Genomic DNA, 19,749 nt, shown 5'->3' with positions numbered 1-19,749 from the left:
GAAACATCCTTGCTTCTTTGAATAATGGCTTGGCTGGTGTCTTCTGCAGGAAGACTGGGCGGGGGGGGGGGGGAGAGTGAATAGGGTGCAAATGAAAGCCAACTCTGAAGGAAGACTTCCCTTCCCTTTTTCTAAGTACTGAGGATCTGGAAGAAGAGACTATAATACAATGAAAAGAGAATTAACTCTGGAGTCAGACGACTTGGATTCAAATTGTCTCTGAAGCTTTGCTACTTGTGTGAACTTCAGCATGCCACTTCATATCCCTGAGCCTCAGTTTCTTTATCTGTAACAATGAAAAGATTAGATGTGGTGGAGTCCAAGATTTTTCCAACATCAAATCTATGTAATAATAACATTTATATTGTACTTTATGGTCTGCAGAGTTCTTTGCAAATATTATTCCATTTTATCTCTAAAACAACACAGGGAGGTAGGAGGCATTATTGTTCTCAGTTTCCAGATGAGAAAGGAGGCTATTTCATATATGAAATGAGGCAGAGGCTAAATGACACTCTAGGGTTACACAGCTAGTAAGTGTCCAAGGTTTCATTTGAACTACAGTCTTCCGCACTCTGGCAGCTAGGTGGTACATTGGATAGAGTGCTGGACCTGGAATTAGGAAGACCTGAGTTCAAATCTGGCCTTAGACACTTACTAGCTATGTGACCCTGGGCAAGTCACTTAACCCTGTTTGCCTCAGTTTCCTCATCTGTAAGAAGAGCTGGAGAAGGAAATGACAAACCACTCTAATACCTTTGCCAAGAAAACCCCAAATGGGATCAAAAAGAGTCAGATATGAGTGAAAAACAACTAAACTTCTTGACTCCAAGTCCAATATTCTTCACTGTGCCACCTAACTAAGTACCACAGAGGCTGGAATACAACTACTCACGGATGATCTATGAGGTCCCTTCCAACTCTAGGTCAATTGTCCTCTGGTCCTAGTGTTCCAAAAGCCAGAATTCCAATTCCAATTCTGACACTTATTAGATATATGCCCCATTGCTCTGGAGCTATAAAAACATCAGAGGCCAACCACTTCATTTTTTTTTTTTTAGTTTAGTTAAAAAATTTTTTTTTGGTGAGGCAACTGGGGTTAAGTGACTTGCCCAGGGTCACACAACTAGTAATTGTTAAGTGTCTGAGGACAGATTTGAACTCAGGTCCTCCTGACTCCAGGGCCAGTGCTCTATCCACTGCACCACCTAGCTGCCCCCCCCAACCACTTCATTTTACAGATGAGGAAACAGAGCTTCAGAAAGTTGAAGCAACTTTCTCAAGGTCACCGACAGGCGGAAAGTGGCAGAGCTGGGCCTCAAACCCAGTTCCTTTGATTCAAAATTCCACGTCCTTTCCATGGTGCCATGTTGCTTCCTCCTTTTCTTCTATGGGTCACAGTTTCCTCACCTATAATATGAAGAGATTGAAATCCTTTTCAACTTTAGCATTCTGTGAGTCTATGGTAGTGTCTAAGTTTGCTTCTCCCAGCATCACTTAGAATTTCAACCAGAAAAGGGAAATGAGGTCTTGGAAATATTGCTGTTTGGTGTGTGTCCCATTTCTCTTTTCAGCTGTAAGTTCCATGAGAATAGCAAGTTTTGCATTACCTCTCAAATCAGCTTTTTCTAGGGACAGAGAGAAGCGAGTGGTGGGGAGTGTAGCTTGGGATGGGTGCATGACTCATATCTCTTAACTTATCTATAATTGCTTCTCCTGTATTCAATCTCTTTTGTGTACCCAGTGTAGAGTAACATATATTCTCCCAGGCAGCTGATGGTCTCTGTTAAAATCCTACTCCTAGAATCATAAGATCATAGATTTATTTGGAGCCTTCACTATGACATGAAGGTAGCTTGTTTGGTGTAGTGGATGGAGGGGTGGGCTCCAAGTCAGGAAGACCTGAGTTCAAATCTGCTCTTATATACTTATTACCTGTGCAACCTTGGGCAAGTGATTTAACCTTTTCCCTTCAGCTTCCTCAACTGTAAAATCGGAATAACAGCATTCGTCTCTCAGGGTCAATGAGAAGATCAAATGAGGCAATATTCTTAAAGTGCCTGGCACATAGTAGAGATTTAATAAGGTATGCCAATGGATTGCAATCTCTCATCGGTCTCACTAAATCAGAGAGGCCAAATTCAGGTACAGACTTTGTGTTTATTTAGGGACCAGTCTAGTTAAGTGGGAGATACTCATCATCAGCATGGTCACAGGGTAATGAATTTTGTTGCCCAAAATTCTCCACAGTGGTATGTACTAAATTACAAAAGGGTTGCAATGTGAATCAATGGTAGAGCCATAAGTAGCAATTTTGATGCCTTAGGCAAACATTATGAACCATGCTATCAAATCCACTTTTAAAGACAAATTCATTTATGTCAGGGAGATACTCAGACACGAGGCACCATGGAGGACTCAGAAAGGGGAAGGGGCAAAGGGTAGGAAACAAGCATTTATTAAGCACCTACTCTATACCAGGCAATATGCCATTTGTGTTACAAATATTATCCTGTTTGATCTTCATGACAACCCTGAGAGGTAGGTACTATTATTAGCTTCATTTTGGAAGTAAGGGAACTGAGGGAAATAGAGGTTAAGTGACTTGCCCAAGGTTGCACAGCTAATGTGTCTGAAGTCAGATTTGATTTTGAGTCTTCCTAACTCTAGGCCCAGTGCTCTGTCCATTGCATTTTATATGTGTATATATATACATGACTGTTTGTATACATACATCTGTATATAATCATAAAACACATAAATGTGAGATTATTACTCTAATTTGTCCACCCAGCTAGACTCCTTGAAAGAGGGGAGTGTTCATTTCTTTTGCTTCTTTATCCTTACAGTGCCTAGCATCTTGCTGAGGCATCTGCCATTGTTCAGGTCAACAATCCAGACTGGGTGGGGAAGATTGTTTGGGCTTGGTCTATTAAAGTCTCATTGATGTTCTCCTCTAGAACATTTTGGATCCAGAGGAGCAATGAGTGGAAGATGTCAAGAGGTGGTTTTCATCACCATGTAAGGAAAAACTACTCAACATTTAGTCATACCAAAAATGAAACAGGGCTTCCTTACTAGGTAGTGAACTCCTCATCTCTGAATGTCTTCAACATGAAGCTGCTTCACCACTTGTTAGGGTCAGAAAGTCTTTGAGGATCCTTCAAACGCCAGGATTTTTTTTTTTTTAGTGAGGCAATTGGGGTTAAGTGACTTGCCCAGGGTCACACAGCTAGTAAGTGTTATGTGTCTGAGGCCGGATTTGAATCCAGGTACTCCTGACTCCAGGGCTGGTGCTCTATCCACTGCACCACCTAGCTGCCCCCCAACTTCAGGATTTTAAGATCCTCTGTGTTACTTTTTTGTCTTGTTGTCCCTAGCATCTGTCTTATTTCCCCCCTACCCTTGGGTAAATCTGATGCAATGAAATTTAATAGGAAATAAATATAAATACCATATTACTCATGAGTTCAAAAAAATCAACTTCGAATGTACAAGGTGGGGAATGCTTGGTGAGATAGCTGTTTATTTGAAAAAGATCTGGGTGTTTTAATAACCTGCAACCTAAATATGAGTCAATAGTGATCTGGAAGCCAAAAAAAAAAAAAAGGGTTATTAGACTCCATTTCAGGGAGGCAAACATGGTGTCCAGGACTAAGAAGGTTATTTTCTTGCTCTATTTTGGTCTGGTGATACATCTGGAGTATTATGTCCAGTTTTGAAACAGCAATGAGTGTGTGTGTGTGTGTGTGTGAGAGAGGGAGAGAGAGAGAGAGAAATGAGGATGAGGAAGGGGGATGAGCCAAGAGGGTCATATCAGTACTTTCCTTCTAACTCCACTTCGGGCAGCCAAGGACCCTTTGTCCTTCTGGGGGAAAGAGCAGCATCCTTTGCAGCCGTTGTTCAGTGGAGCAAGATTCTGTAGAGACCTAACTGGGCAACTTCCTCAATTTGCCACAGCTGCTAAAAACCTGGAAAAGAAAGATTTTTATCACCAAGTTACTTGGCAAACATGAAATAATTCAGAGATCAATATAGTGGTGTTTTATTTTTTGGGCGGGGCAATGGGGGTTAAATGACTTGTCCAGGGTCACATAGCTAGTAAGTGTCAAGTGTCTGAGGCCAGTTTTGAACTCCTTCTGAATCCAGGGCTGGTGCTTTATCCACTGTGCCACCTAGCTGCCCCGATATAGTTTTTTGTTTTGTTTTGTTTTGTTTTTTTTTTTTAGTGAGGCAATTGGGGTTAAGTGACTTGCCCAGGGTCACACAGCTAGTAAGTGTTAAGTGTCTGAGGCCGGATTTGAACTCAGGTACTCCTGAATCCAGGGCCGGTGCTCTATCCACTGCGCCATCTAGCTGCCCCTATAGTTTTTAATAAATGGAAAATGAAGAAGTTGGAGTATCATTGTCCTTGCTGTTGTACTCTAAAAAACCACTGGGTCTCTCCATCTACCCTGCTTCTGGTCCTGGAGTGTAATAGAGGCAGCCCCAATTGACCCTTAGGAGCCAGTTGTTAAATTTTCCGTGTGAGCGTTATAAACCTTGGAAATCCCCAAAGGCTAGAAATAAGGGCTTGGTTTATTGTCTAGAAAGTGATGGAGATAATGTTAATAATTTGGATTAAATTTAAAAGTGTGTTCTGCACACATCCCCCCTTCCATTGTTGGTTGTTAAATGTTTACCAGCACAACCTTTCCTACATATTTTGTCTTCCTACTATTAGAATGTGAGCTCCTAGGGACAGCTAGGTGGCAGAGTAAGTAGATAAATGAGGAGGACCTGAGTTCAAGTCTTGATTCAGGCAGCTGTATGACCCTGTATAAGTCACTTAACCCCATTGCCTAAAAAAAGTGATCTCCTTGGAAACAGATTGTCTCATTTTTCTGTCTGGGGATACCCAGTACTTAACACACACACACACACACACACACACACAGACACACACAGTGCATGGTATACAGTAAGAGCTTAATAAATGTTTTGAAATTAATTAATCCAGTTCCCCATGCCACATTTTACTAAATGTGCCAAAGAGCTACAGAATGGCCAGAGACAGAAGGTAAATAGCCATGATAGTGGGGAACCTTGAGTTCATGCCCTATAAAGATTGTGGAGAAGGGAAGACTTGGGGAGGGGCCCATGATAGCTGCACTCAAATATTCTAAGGGTCACAGGGAAGTAGGGTTAGACTTGTTCCACCTAGTCTTTTTTTTTGGTGAGGCAATTGGGGTTAAGTGACTTGCCCAGGGTCATACAGCTAGTAAGTGTCAAGTGTCTGAGGCCTGATTTGAACTCAGGTTTTCCTGAATCCAGAGTTGGTGTTCCATGAACTGTACCACCTAGCTGCCCTGCCCCCCAGTCTTAATGGACAGCATTAGTGGTTTTCACACTTAAGAGCATTTTCCTGTTCATCCAAAAGAACAATTAATTTTTGTTTCATTTCTCATTTCATTTTCTTGCCTTTCTTGGGTTTGAGGGTATTACTTTGTACAAATACAATCCTTATCTGTTACAGGAATGTGACCTTATGATCTCACGGTGCCATTGCCCTACCTAGGTACCTAGTGACTTTCCTACTTCCGTGATTCTGAAGCATTTGACATCATAGTGAGGGTGAGAGTAAACAGATGTGCCCACTGAACTTTATGGGTAGGGTGATCTAATCCCCTGAGACTTTCTACATCTTTATATGCTTGAATTCATTCATTCATCCAACAAATATTTATTAACCACAGGGCTGGGCCCTGTGCTAAGCATTGGAGATAGGAAGGCAAAAATCAAGGAATTTACACTTCAATTGTCAAGCACTCTATTAGGTATAACACGGATTTTTCCCTTTGTATAAGAAAAAGCAGAGCGAAAAGAGCTGGAATTGGAGGCAGAGGTCCTGAGTTCAAACCCCAGGTCTGTTACTAACTTGTATGACCGTGGACAAGTCAATTAAACTCTTTAGACCTAAGTTTTCTCATTGGTAAAATGAGGGGGTTGGACTAGATGAATTGATTTCACATTTATTAGATACCTACTACTCTGTGGCAAGAGTTGTGTTTACTTAGACTCCAGGGATACTAAGACAATGACAGTTCCTGCTGTGGGGAAAATCTAGGTGGTTACAGATAAGTAAATTTATATATACAAAGTCCTATTGGTGGTGCGGGTGGGTAGAAGGTGGAGGGTCCTAACCAATGAAGGGAACTGGAAAAGGTTATGAGATTGGTCCAAGATTTTAATCTAGCAATTTGCAAATCTAGGTTCCTCATTTTCCCCAGGGAAAGCATAGGGCCTTTGATGGGAAGACCTAAAAACTGGACAGTCTATAGTTCTTGTTCAGTGACCTGCTGAGCTACCCTGGGCAAATCATTTAGCCTTTCTTGGCCTCTGTTTCCCCATCCAAAACAAAACAAAACAAAACAAAACAAAACAACATGAGAAGTTTGGATTAGATGACTCCTATTGGTCCATTTGAGCTTGAAACTCCAATGGTGATGGTGGAAGACAGTGGAGATAGCTACATTTTTTCTGTTTTCCTTTGTCCTGGGAGAGGAAGTCCCTCATGCCTTGTACAACTCATGCTACTTAGGAAAAAAAAGTCAACAAGCAGGGCACAGAGATGGACTTGACATAGTCATGCATACCAAAACACAGCTGGCAAAACAGGTTTTAAGCTTTAAGTGTTGACAATACCCCATTAAAGAGAGAGAAAAAAAAGATCCTGTCAGATTTGACTCCCCTCTGTTTTAAGAAGGCATTTGATTCTTTGTTTTTTTCTTAGCCAAACGAATGTACCAATGGTTTTTTTTTCATGAAAAAAAAAAAAGAGGCTGTCACCACTTTGATGCTTCTTGGTAACTCTATAATAACAAACCAGAAAGCAAAGACCAAAGAAGAGGGAAAATAAAGCAAATTTGATGAGGAAACAGATCTGAGTTTCAGGTTTCCATTGGATTGTTGTAAACAACAGCAGGTGGAGAAAAAAAAAAGATTTTTTGAAAAGTACTTGGACAGTTTCCTTTTAAGGTTTCATCACAAACAACTGTGGACAGAAGTAATAGAAGACAGCCATGTCAAAGGCAGAGAGGGGGGAAAATCCTATGGGCAAAAGGCAAGGTTAAAATGAAAACATATTGAGAAAAGAACCCACCAATTTTTTCCCCTAGGACTGTTGCCCTCCCTTGCTAGTCCAATATGCTTATTGAATTTCCCTATAGGAAAAGAAGACTGGATTTGGGGTCAGAAGAAGGCCAAGCATTCAAGTCTCGGCTCTGACCAGGGGGAAGCAAATCCACTTCTTGTAATCATGGGATTTGGAGTTGAAAGGGATTTTAGAAATCATGTTGTTTAGGGGGTCTTACTGTGGCAGTCCACAAACTTGAATTAAAATTTTTTTTTGGATAACTGTATTTCAATACAACTGGCTTCCTTTTCAATATTATATGTTTTATTTTGGGCATTAAAAACACAATTCTGAGAAGGGATCCAAACCTGCCAAAGCCTGCCAAGGTCGGGGGGGGGTGGGGTGGGGAGGAGGGGAGGGTCCATAAGAAAAAGAGGTCACGTAGTTGGTGGGACAGTGGATAGAGCACTGGGTCTGAAGTCAGGAAGATCTGAGTTCAAATCTGACCTCAGACCCTTACTAGCTGTGTGACTCTGGGCAAGTCACTTCACTCTGTTTGCCTCAGTTTCCTCATCTGTAAAATGGGCCAGAGAAGGAAATGGAAAACTACTCCAGTATCTTTGCCCAGAAAACTCCAGATGGGGTCACCAAGAGTCAGACGCGGCTGAAACGACTGAGCAGCAACAAAAATTATACCCCCTCAGCTTATAGTCAGTCAAAAAGCATCTATTAAACTCTTTGGGGGCAGGCACTATGTCAAGCCCTGGGGATGCAAAGAACTGAGATCTAAAGTGCAAAAAAACAGTGGATGTGATCCTAAGGAGCTAGGTTTGACTCTTACCTCTGCCATGTACTAACAATGCATTTTTTTTTTTGGCTTTTAGATTAATTTATCTTAATAACAATCTCTTATCTTTACATAGAGCTTTATGCTTTTAAACTTTTAAATTAATTTAAATTCTGAACTCAATGAATACCAAATGAGATGGGGCATGTCCACATACACAATAGAAAGGAAAAAGAGGGTTATGCATGAAACTCTTGGTCTCTATTCTATATAACTTTCCTTTTCAAGTAGATAATAAATTCAACTTGTAGTTTTCAAGCTTGTCTTGCTTATCTATGCTTACCTGTTGTAACTGACTGGATGAATGAATAAATGGGGGATGGGACGGGAGGGGAGGGGAAGCATTTCAAGGGCTTCCAATATGTCAATGGCTGGGATTACAAAAAACAAAACCAAAAAGCAACAAGAGAGGAAGACAGTCCCTGTCCTTAAAAAGTTTGTTTCCATTGTTGTTTGTGTCTGACTCTTCATGACCCCATTTGGGGTTTTCTTAGCAGAGATACTAGAGTGGTTTGTCATTTCCTTCTCCAGCTCATTTTGCAGATGAGGAAACTGAGGCAAACAGGGTGAAGTGCCCTGCCCAGGGTCACATAGGTAGGGAGAGTCTTAAGGCCAAATTTGAACTCAGGTCTTCCTGACTTCAGGCCCAGTGCCCTATCCACTGTGCCAACTAGCTGCCCCTATGGTTTTTGTTTTGTTTTGTTTTGTTTTGTTTTGTTTTTTGCAGGGCAATGAGGGTTAAGTGACTTGCCCAGGATCACACAGCTAGTAAGTGTCAAGTGTCTGAGACCAAATTTGAACTCAGGTCCTCCTGAATCCAGGGCCGGTGCTTTATCCACTGCACCACCTAGCTGCCCCGCCCCTATGTTTTAATAGGGGAAGACAGCTCAGGCAAGTCGGTAAGCTTCTCTGGGCCTTGGTTTCTTCTGTCAGTAGGAATTCCTCTCAGGCTCAGATGAGTTAACCTGAGGAAAGGTCTTTGCTGATCTCACAAGCATCTCATCAATGCAAACCATCATCCGTGTTTGAGGAAGGCTGCTGCAGAATGAGCTAGTTACTTGGGTGGAGAGCTCAGCTGCACCAGCATGCTGGTGAAAAGAACTGTGAACCTATGTCAGAGAAAATTTGTCAGTTCCAGATTCCCTGCAGATATATAATTCTGGCCTAAAGGGTGTTAAATGCCTGACTTTCAGAGGAAGCCAATTCTGGGAGCCATGTTCGAACATGCCCACCAGGAGCTCAGCTGTGGTGATCTTTTGCATGTGGAGAGGGAGTGAGATCATTCTCAGTCTCTGTCCTGGCCAGGCTGCAGGACTGAGCTCAGCAGTTCTCTGGCTAGAGTCACCCATCCTTGAGTACTTTTATTTCAGCCCCTGGGGCAGATAGATTTATGCTCTTATTAAAGTACAGTTCATAGCATCATAGCTTGGGCGTTGAAGGGACCTCAGATATCATCTAGATTAACCCCCTCATTTACAGATAAGGAACCTGGGGTCCAGAGAATTTACTTGTCCTGCCAGAGGTCCTACCTTAGGTTAGTCACTTAATCTTTATAAACTTTAGTTTCCTCTTCTATAAGATGGGGGTAATAACAGCACATACCTCAGAGGGTTTTTGTGAGGATTAAATTGTGTGGGTGTATGTATATATACACATATAATATGTAAGTATATATAATATACACACAATATACACAAATATAGACAATATATGAATACTATATGTAAGTATATAATATGACATGTAAGCACATATAATGCAAATATAAGATATGTGAGTATATACTATATAGCATAAGTATATATGATACACATATAAGTATATATGTAATACAATACATGTAAGTATATATTATACACAAAATATAATATATGTAAGTATAGATGATACATACATAATGTAATACATGTAAGTATATATAATATATGCATAATCTAATATGTGTAAGTATATATAACATGTACATAATCTAATACATGTAAGTATATATAATATATACATAATTGAATACATGTAAGCGTATAAACATATATAATCTAATATATGTAAGTATATACAATATATTCACATATATAATTTCATAGATAACATTTGTATTGTGGTTTAAGGTCAGAAAAACACTTTTGCATATATATGCATATATACAAATATGTATTATATAGTATTTTGAAGACTTCAAAACAGTATATATAAATGTTAGCTATTATTACAAGATCACAGGTCTGGAGCTAGAAAGGGGCTCAGATGTCATCTAGTTTAGTGATATCAAAATCAGAATCAGGAGTCACTAAATTGTACATAGGGGTCTCCAGGAGCCACATGTTGTAGAAAACCACATATTAACATTACCTATGTCCTATTATATTTTTCTCTCTTTTGTTAAATATTTTCCCGATTAATTTAATCTGGTTCCTACACATTTGGTCACAATGTGGCAGATGTTTCATGTCTCTGACCTGGTCTAACACCCTCATATTGCAGAGAGGAAATTCATGGCAGTTAAGTGACTGGTCCAAAGTCACAGACCCCAAATGAAAGAGTCAGCATCCAAACTCAGGTAGGTCCCATGATTGCAAATTCAGCATTTTTTTCTATTGCATTATGCTGCATTTTCTGAAAATGCCTGACGGTAGGAGAGGGTGGAACAAGTCTTCAGAACATTGGGAAGTTCAGTTTGGCTGGACCTTGGCATGTATGAAGGAACATAGATCCTGGAAGGGAGGTCTGGAGACAGATTATGGAGACCCTTAAATGTCAAGTTAGGGGGTTTGGGTTTGATCAAAGTCACCTTTGAGCAGGAGGTTGATAAGGCCAGACCTGTGGTTTAGGCAGATTATTTCTGGCAACTGTATGAAGGATGAATTAGAGAGGGAAGAAAAAGGATAATACCAGTCCCAGTACGATAGTATGGAACATTACAGTAGTCCATACTAGAGATAAGGAGCACATGAACTTGGGTGGTGGATGTACAAGTGGAGAGGAGGCAGTGGACAATGTGGAAGTAAAATCGTCAGGACTTGGAGAAAATGGACAAAGGAGGAAATGAGGAGAAACTAAGGCTGTAATCAAGTTTCCTCAGTTACCATAGCTACCCTTAGTCTAAGTTTGTGTTCTTTTACGATGCTTACCTGGTGGTGGAACATTTGGTCCAATTAATTAGATCTTGGAATGATTATAATATTAAAGTAAAAATAGCTGTCAGTCTATTCAATGATGAGTACTCACACCAATTATCCTTCAAATATTTAAGTATATATATGTAACTTACATATGCAGATGTAACCCACACATCTTTCTATATATGAAACACATGTGTTTGTGTGTGTGCGTTTTTATGCTTAAAACTGCATGAAGACTTTTAGGACACTCTACATATATCTTTAACTCTCTTTGTCTTCATCTTCATCTGCATCTTTCCTCTCTATCATTCTAGATAGACATATCTATAATTATATATACATATATATGCACACACATATACTATCTTTCCAGATAGACACATCTATAGTTATAGCTATCTCTTGATTGACATATCTAGTTATAAATATATCTATATCTATCTCTCTAGATAGACATATCTAGACAGATATATCTAGATAGGCACATCTAGACATAGCTGGATAGACATATCTGGATAGACATACCAGCACATATCTAGATAGACACATCTAGACATATCTGGATAGACATCTAGACATACCTCGATAGACACATCTAGGCATATCTAGATTGACACATCTGTACATATCTAGATAAACACATCTAGACATAGCTGGATAGACATATCTGGATAGACACATCAAGACATAGCTGGATAGACATATCTAGATAGACATACCAGCACATATCTAGATAGACACATCTAGACATATCTGGATAGACATCTAGACTGGATAGACACATCTAGACATAGATGGATAGACATATCTACGCATAGCTGGATAGACACATCTAATATTTAGATAGACATAGCTAGATAGACATATTGAGAGAGATCTATATAACTATCTATATATCTATATATAACTATAGATATCTGGAGATATAGATAGACTTGCATATATGTTAATAATGTGAAAGACAGCCAAGAAAGTTAATACAATCTTAGGTTGTAATATGAAAATTATAGCTTTCGGGAAGATGGAGTTTTGCAACAAAGTTGGGCTATTGGGTCATGTGGCCTCATTCACTCATTCCTTTTCTCTCCCTCTTAAAGTTCACTGCAGGCCTGGAATTAGTGGTAGTGACTAGAGATTACAAATTGCTTGATGGGAGGAGATAAAAGTGTGGCTGGTCCTGACTGGCAGTGCCCACATTTTGAAGTGGGGCAGAGGAGGGAGTATTTTTTTTCCTTTAGGCTTTACTTTCAACCTTTCATCTAGGCAGGTATTTAATAGGTATTTAATGTCCTTCCTTCCTTCCTTCCTTCCTTCCTTCCTTCCTTCCTTCCTTCCTTCCTTCCTTCCTTCCTTCCTTCCTTCCTTCCTTCCTTCCTTCCTTCCTTCCTTCCTTTCCCTCTCTCTTTCTCTCTCTCTTTCTTTCTTTCTTTCTTCCTTTCTTTCTTCCTTCCTTCCTTCCTTTCTTCCTTTCTTTCTTTCTTTCTTTCTTTCTTTCTTTCTTTCTTTCTTTCTTTCTTTCTTTCTTTCTTTCTTTCTTTCTTTCTTTCTTTCTTTCTTTCTTTCTTTCTTCATATCTCCCAGTGTTTAGCACAATGGTTGATGTATAGTAAGCGCTTAATAAATACCTGCTGATTGATTGATAAATGTGGAGTTTGCCTTGATTCACACAATTTATGTCTATTGGAGAGGAAGTATGAACTGGAGTGAACTGAGTTCATATTCTGCCTTTGACCCATGTTGGGTTTGTGAACCTGTGCAATTCACTTACTTTCTCATTGCTATAGGCAATTTTCTAAAACTATATAGCTTCAGAAAGTTTCTGATATGCACTTGCATTAATATTCATCAGGGAAATTGGTAGATAATTTTCTTTCTCTGTTTTGGCTCTTCCTGGTTTAGGTATCAGCACCTTATTTGTGTCATAAAAGGAGTTTGGTAGGACTCCTTCACCAACTATTTTCCCAAATAGTTTAAATATTATTGGAATTAATTGTTCTTTAAATGTTTGGTAGAATTCACTTGTAAATCCATCTGGTCCTGGGGATTTTTTCTTAGGGAGTATCTAACATACATTTGAAGAGGAAATTCCCTGAGCCAGTGTAATCTTTTGCCCATTCTCAAATAGTGTCTAAAAATGTATTTATGTTTTAAAGCCCCCTGAGAACTTCCCCTACTTTGAGGCATCATGGTGTAAGAAAGTGATTAATGATAGACTTGGCTTTAGGAAGCTCTGTGTTCAAATCCTGATTCTGGCATTTGTTAGCTATTTGACTTTGAGTATATTTACTTAACCTCTATTTGCTTGAGGAACTCCCATGGACTTATCTAAGTCATAGATGCTTGCCAAGGAGCTCATTTACGCTGATTAAATCACATTTCCTTCTGTTATGAGAGTTTGGTATTAGAGTAATAAAAGGAAGGCTCTTTTTGATTAATTTCTTTTCATTAGATTTGTAAGGTTGCAGTTTTTATACTGTTTTCTTAAGACAAAGAAAAAAATGTGCTGAAAATAATATCTGGCATCTCTATATAGCACTTTTTAAGGGTTTCAAAGTAGCCTACATAGCTTATCTCACTTGACACATAGAGATTCTCTGGGTATTGCTAGTCCTTGTTGTCTCAGGCACACGGCTGAAACAGATAAAAACCCACAAGGACCCTCGGCCTTGGACACATTTTTAATAAACACTAAAGGATGAAAATAATAATTGATTAGCTATGCAAATTGGCATGGTTCCCAGACCCAGAGCCAGTGGGAAGTTAGGTCAGACTTATATCCATCAGGCTGAATTCAAGTAAGAATTTGGATAGAGTATGTGGACTGACAAATAGTTCAGTGGCTTAATAAAGGTGTGTTGACTGATCAGATGGAGAGATTGTTGAAACTGATAGCCTGCTCTAAATGTGGGATCCTATGATATTTATATTTTGATTAAGATTTATAGGGGGGCGGCTAGGTGGCGCAGTGGATAAAGCACCGGCCCTGGATTCAGGAGTACCTGAGTTCAAATCCGGCCTCAGACACTTGACACTTACTAGCTGTGTGACCCTGGGCAAGTCACTTAACCCCAATTGCCTCACTAAAAAAAAAAAAAGATTTATAGGGCCAAAGTTCTAAATCTAGAAGGAATCTTAGAGACTTTCTAGCCAAATCATCTCATTTTATAGGTGAGGAAACTGAGGTCCAGAGAATCAAAGTGACTTTCATATAGGCTGTAAATGTCAGAGGTGAGATTGGAAAACAGGTCCTCAGACTCCAGAGTTCTTTCTGTTACACCAAACTGTTTCAATTCAACGCATTTTTACTAGGCACCTATCAAGTGCAAGACACTGTGCTGCTGGGTTGGGTAATGGATTTGAAATAGCTGGATTTGAAAAGCAAAAATAGAACAGGTTATGTTTAAAAGGGGCATTAATTCCACTGCTTTTGGTTTAAATGCATCTGAATTTAAATTCCATCTTGTATTTAAGTGTATGAGCAGCTAGATAACACAATGGATAGAATTTGGTGGCTTGGAGTCAGGAAGACCTGTGTTCAAATCCTGCCTTGGATACTTACTAACTGTGTGACCCTAGACGAGACACTTAACCTCTTTGGGCTTCAGGTTTTTTTCCCCTGTGAAATAGGGGTAATAATTGTATCTACCTCACAGAGTTATTGTCAGAGGGTTTGGAAACCTGAAAGCAAATGCCAGCTGTTATTTAATTCCAGGCTTCTATCTAATAAGCTTTAACTTTTGCATTCATTAAATACTCATTGTCATCTCTTCATACCCTTCAGCCCCACAGCTTCCCCAGCAACCTCCAAATTGTTCATATCTTAAAGAAGAAATTCTTTGCCCTTCCCTTTGTTTGTTTTCCTTGCCGGTTCCAAATTATTTCTCTGCATTAGTTCAAGCTGTTAGCATAGCAGCTCCAAGAACAGGACTAATGAGGGTGGTGGATTCTGGCTTTCATATAGAATTAGAAACCTGTGTCCATGGAAACGGAGAGAGAAATAAAACCTGAGATCCCCTTTCTTTTCATCTTTGTTGTGCAGCCCAACCAAAAAAAAATCTAGGGTAGGAATATCTGAGAACAATTACACGTTGTAACAAATCCAATTTTCAAGGTGCCAGGAAACAGGGATGACACAACTCAACAATTTCTGACACCTCCAAAGGGGGCAACGCCCAATGATGTGCCAGGTGCCAGATGTAATACTGGGCTACTATCACCTGAAAGCATTATTTTTTTTTTGATGTTAATAGCTACAGAAGGATATGGAAACATGATACCAAGGAGATGAAATTCATCTTTGACAGTATATCTCTGTGTGTGTGTGTGTGTGTGTGTGTGTGTATGGTGTGTATGTGTGTGGAGAAGGTCCAGATTTCTGATTTCAACTGTCGAAACTCCCTCCACCTGGGCAGGTTTGCAATTAACAGTCTTAGAGAATTGCGTAGGGAAAACCTTGAGTGTTTCAGATTTGCCCATGGTCACACAGTAGGGAGCAAACACAGAGTTTGTGGAAGGCTGGTCAAGTTAGCTATCCACTGTGTCACAATGCCTCTATGTGTACTCAGTAATAATTAAATGAAAGAGCCTCAAACACTTGCTAGCTGTGTGATGCTGGGCAAGTCACTTGACCCAAAATGCCTCCACTTCCCCCCAAATAAGTGAAAGATAACTTTTTTGGTTTGTTTGAACCTCTTTGGAAGAATCCTTAGTAAAAGAGAGGAAACAGTTGTGGTACTAAACACACAATGAAATTCAGATTAACTGCAATGGTCAATCTTGGTCTTAGAGAACAATAAACCACCTTTGCTTTCTTTCAGTACTGAGGTGGTGAACTATGAGTATAGAGTGCTGCGTATCTAATGGGATAAAATCACTTGGTGAACTTGCTTTTGGTTAACTTTTCCTTTCTTACAAAAATAGATTTAGAGGGGTGGGGAACTATAATGAGAAAATATAAGGATATAAAAAATCAAAAGGAATCAGTGTAACAATTTTTTTGGGGGATGGGCGGGCAATGAGGGTTAAGTGACTTGGCCAGGGTCATACAGCTAGTAGGTGTCAAGTGTCTGAGGCTGGATTTGAACTCAGGTACTCCTGAATCCAGGGTCGGTGCTTTATCCATTGCTTCAGCAAGCTGCCCTGCAATATAACAATTTAAAAAGAAATAGTTGTAGGAAACATTTTATCATTAAAAGGTGTTTTTTCTCCCTATGATTTCTTCTTCTTCTTTTTTTTTTTTTGGGTCAATGAGGGTTAAAAAGGTGTTTTTTTTTTAAAGAATCATTTGTGCTACTGGAGTCAATTAATCAAAAAGTATTTATGAAGAGCTTACACTACATGAGGCATTGTGCTAAGTGCTAGGGATACAAAGGAAGACAAAAAAACCCCACCAATAAGAAGCATACAGTCTAATGGGGAAGAGAGCAATGGAGACAACTGTGTACAAACAAGTTATATGAAAGATATATTAGAAATCAACAGGGAAATCACCAGCATTAAGGGGGATCAGAAAGGCCTCTTATAGAAGGTGAGACTTTAGTTGGGACTTGAAGGAAGCCAGGGAAACCAGGAGACCTAAATGAGGAGAGAGACAGAGAGTGAAGATGCCCTGAGTTGGGAGAGAAATGGCAAGGAGGACATTGTCACAGGATCACAGAATACTTTGGGTTGGAAGGGGTATGGGATAAAGCAGTAGTGCAAATAATATAAAAATGAGTAATTTAAAAACTATTTCTATTATCCTTTGGGTGCCTCTGTCATGTTCTCTCCAGGAAGTGGACAAGCAAGGGTTAAGGGAGGTGGAACAAGGTCTGGGAGGCAGCAACAGATGTTCTGCACATGGGAGGAGGGAACTGGACATCAAAATGAAGAACAAAGATGAGAGATGATGGTCTTGAGTAATAAAAATAATAGCTGGCATTTATGGAGTGCTTTAAGTTTTGGGAAACACTCTGCACACTTCATTTCCTTTGGTCCACACAACTCTGTGAATAAAGTCTATTGGCAATAATACCCCCATTTTATAGATGAGTAAAATTGAGGCTTCAAGAGTTTAAATGAGTTGCCCCTGTTTACACAGCTAACAAACACCAGAGATAACATTTAAATCCAGGTCTTATCAAGGGTCTGTGAGATTTTCTTTTTTCTTTTTCTTTTCTTTTCTTTGCAGGGCAATGAGGGTTAAGTGACTTGCCCAGGGTCACACAGCTAGTAAGTGTCAAGTGTCTGAGGTGGGATTTGAACTCAGGTCCTCCTGAATCTAGGGCCGGAGCTTTATCCACTGTGCCACCTAGCTGCCCCTGTGTGCTTTTCAATGTAGAAAGTCAGTATTTGGTGGTACAATGGAAGGAATGATAAATGTAGAGGCAGAGGACTTTGAATTCTGGCTATGTGACCTGGGATAAAAGACTTCCATCTTTGGACCCCAGTTTCTGTCATTTGTAAAATGAGGGGGATGAATGGAGAGAGACAGAGAGACAGAGAGAGAGAGAGACAGAGAGAGAGAGAGAGACAGAGACAGAGAGACAGAGACAGAAAGAGAGAGAGACAGAGACAGAGACAGAGACAGAGACAGAGAGAGTCATGGTGTCATATGGAGCCAACAGAAGAGGCGGCTAGGGAGTCAAAGCTTTATGTTTATTATTTCATTTGGTCTTCATAACAACCCTATGAGGTAGGTACTAACCTCACCCCCATTTTCCAGGTGGGAAAACTGAGGCTCAGAAATTGTGACTTGCTTCAGGTCACATAGCTAGTAAAGTATCTGAGGCAGGATTATGAATTCAGGTCTTCCTGACTTTAGCAGTTGAGACATCTGTGATGAGGATAAACAGGTTCCCCTCTCCTCCCCCCTCTCCCTCCCCCTCTCCCCCCCACCCTCCCCACCCCCCATGAAGAGATAGGCCGCCTAGTCCTGGGAGGAGGAAGATGTGTTATAGTCATACCATCCTATATTATGGTAAAGTTATGAATGCCAATTATAGTTAGTATAAAGGTACTGAGGTAGCCATATGCCGTTTAACATGAACAATAGGGAAAGAGGCTGCTTTCCTTGGGTGTACAGCTGGGATATGATAATCAGCTTCCTGAGGTTTGCCAGATTAGACATCCCACACAACAAAGAATATTGTGGTGCCGGAGAAAGATCTTGGGATTCAGTGTTAGAGGCACAGGGTTCAAAGCTTAGTGCCGGCATTCACCAGTGTGACTGCGGACCACTAGAGACTTGTGGGCCTTGCTTTTCTTGTCTACAGCCTGAAGGGATTGGATCAGATGACCACTGATAGCACTTCTAGTTCTAATTCTAAGATTTTATTGTTTATATAATTTAAAATCTTATTACATTGATGGCTTTTATGATTATATCACCTTCATTTCTGAAAATAGTCCTCCCTTTCCCTTTAGGAAGTAATTTCATATAACAAAGGGAAAAAATGAGAAATTTTGCATGTCTGGCAGGAGATGCTGTATTTTTCCTTCTCTTCTTCCCCATGATGCCCCATCTCCAAAGAAAGGGTAGGGAGGTTCATTTTCTCATCTTTAAATCCTATCATTTTAATGGGGAACTTCAGTGACCATAAGTCTTAGTTGTATAGTGTTAACGAGCAGGACACGTTTCAAAGATGTACCTTTTTATTTATTTTTTATTTATTTATTCATTCATTCATCCATTTATTTATTCATTCATTTATCTATCTATATCTATCTATCTATCTATCTATCTATCTATCTATCTATCTATCTATCTATCTATCTATCTATCTATCTATCTATCTATCTATCTATCTATCTTGTTTTTTGCAGGGCAATGAGGGTTAACCAACTTGCCCAGGGTCATACAGCTAATAAGTGTCAAGTGTCTGAGGCTGGATTTGAACTCAGGTCCTCCTGATTCCAGGGTTGGTGCTCTATCCACTGCACCACCTAGCTGCCCCAGATGTGTCTTATTGTCACACACTTTATCAGAAATAATATGGAAGACAGAAGGATGCAGTTATTCTCCCTTCCTCTAGGACAGAGAGACTATGTTTTCCTGGTCTCTGGGACTACTTGGGGGGAGGTGCTCTTCAACCTCTATTGAGATGCATTTGGATGCATCAATCCCTCACTCCCATGTGTCCATTCCATTTGAACCCTGGCCTCCTAAGGGCCTGGATTCTCACCCACTTCTGAGACGGATTGTGTATCTGCTAAGATGGGATTATTCTCCTCTTCTTGGCTATTGCAGCCACCAACCAACTCAACAAGGAGACAAAACTTGGCAGACTCTTGGTGGCCTACGGTTTTGGGGAACTAGACTCGTGGTTTCACCAGTATAATGAATTCCTGGTCGGGAAACTTCCCCCACTGAGGCAGGTCAGCAGGTTCTTTGTGATTTATAATATTAGAGTTGTCCGAAACACTGAGAGTTTAAGTGACTTGCTTAGATTTGCACAATGGTGGAAAGAGGACCGGATCCTAGTTCCAAGGCTAGCCCACAGCAGCCTCTCAGGGTCCAAGCTGATTGTTTTCAAAGAAGTTTGATTTCTGAAGGATGTGTTAATGGAAGTATCATTATATAGGGGATAATTGTCTGTGTTGATACCTGGCTACCTTAACTGTGGATCTTCAGGGGATATTTCTACAAAGTGCTGGTTGAACCTATATTTACAAGTCCCTGTTAGATGGCA

This window comes from Dromiciops gliroides, chromosome 5 (genome assembly GCF_019393635.1).
Source record: "Dromiciops gliroides isolate mDroGli1 chromosome 5, mDroGli1.pri, whole genome shotgun sequence".
NCBI lineage: Eukaryota > Metazoa > Chordata > Mammalia > Microbiotheria > Microbiotheriidae > Dromiciops > Dromiciops gliroides.
The sequence above is the reverse complement of the archived record's forward strand: the minus strand, read 5'-3'. Positions refer to the sequence as shown.